This window comes from Ursus americanus, chromosome 22 (assembly GCF_024610735.1).
Source record: "Ursus americanus isolate L20-20 chromosome 22, mUrsAme1.1.p, whole genome shotgun sequence".
Classification (NCBI taxonomy): Eukaryota; Metazoa; Chordata; class Mammalia; order Carnivora; family Ursidae; genus Ursus; species Ursus americanus.
Window position 1 is genome coordinate 46,814,803 of NC_142148.1, and position 1,186 is coordinate 46,815,988.

Below are 1,186 nucleotides of genomic sequence, written 5' to 3' on the forward strand. Positions count from 1 at the left end.
GTAGTGTGTTTCTATGATGTCTTAGCCATCTGACCCATCCAAACTGTGGACCCAGATTGGAACTCTCGGTGCTCAGGTAGGACATTACTCTAATTTTAATTTCTATTTTTTATTGGTAACTTTTAATTTAAATAATTTCAAGCTTATAAAAATCTTCAAGAATAATACAAAGAACTCTTTTATACCCTTCACCCAGGTTCTCCAATTGCTCACATTTTGCTAATTTGCTTTATCCTTCTTGTTTTACACATATGCATATAATTATAGGTTTTTCTGAACCATATGAGAGAAAGTTGCAGACATGATGCCTTTACCCTTAAACACTCCTATGTGTGTCAAAGGACAAGGACATCCTCTACACCAACTTGGCATAATGATCTCAATCATGAAAGAATGTGAGTAAGTACTGTTGTCTACTTTGGACTCCATATAGTTTATCAGTTGTATTTATCATGCATCCATGTAGTTTATCAATTGCTGTCACGCCTTCTTAGTCTCCTTTATTCTGGAACAGCTTCTCAGTCTTTCATGTCTTTATGATCCTTCATTTTTGAAGAGTACAGGCCAACGGTTTCACAAAATGTCTTCAGTCTGAGTTTGTCAATGGGTTAGATTCAGGATATTCATTTTTGGTGGGAAAATTATAAAAGTGATGTTGTGTCGTCCGTACCTCATACCAGGAGGCTCGTAATCTCATTTGTCTCATTGCTGTTGCAGGTTAACTTTGATCTCTAGGTTTGGATGATATCTATCAGGAAATTTACTATTTCCCCTTAATAAGTATCATAAAACAATATTTTGAAAACATGATTAAATACTGTTTTTTAACCAAATTTTCACTTTCTAGCATTCAATAATAATTCTTGCCAGAATCAATTATTACGACAGTTGTCAAATGGTGATGTTTCTAAATTCATCCTTTCTTCTATATGTATTAATTGGTATTCATTTTACTACAAGGAAGAATTTCTTCTTTTCCTCCATTATCTGTCATCTATCTATCTACCTATCTATCTACCTATCTATGTATCATCTATCTATCTCACCTATCTATTTATTGACTCATGGTTTTTTATTTTACTCAGTAAGTTATAATCTTTTATCAGTATTTATTCCAATGTTTAAGTTGCCTCAGACTTGGCTATAGGAGCCCCTTTAAGCTGGTTCTTGCATCCTGTTGACATGG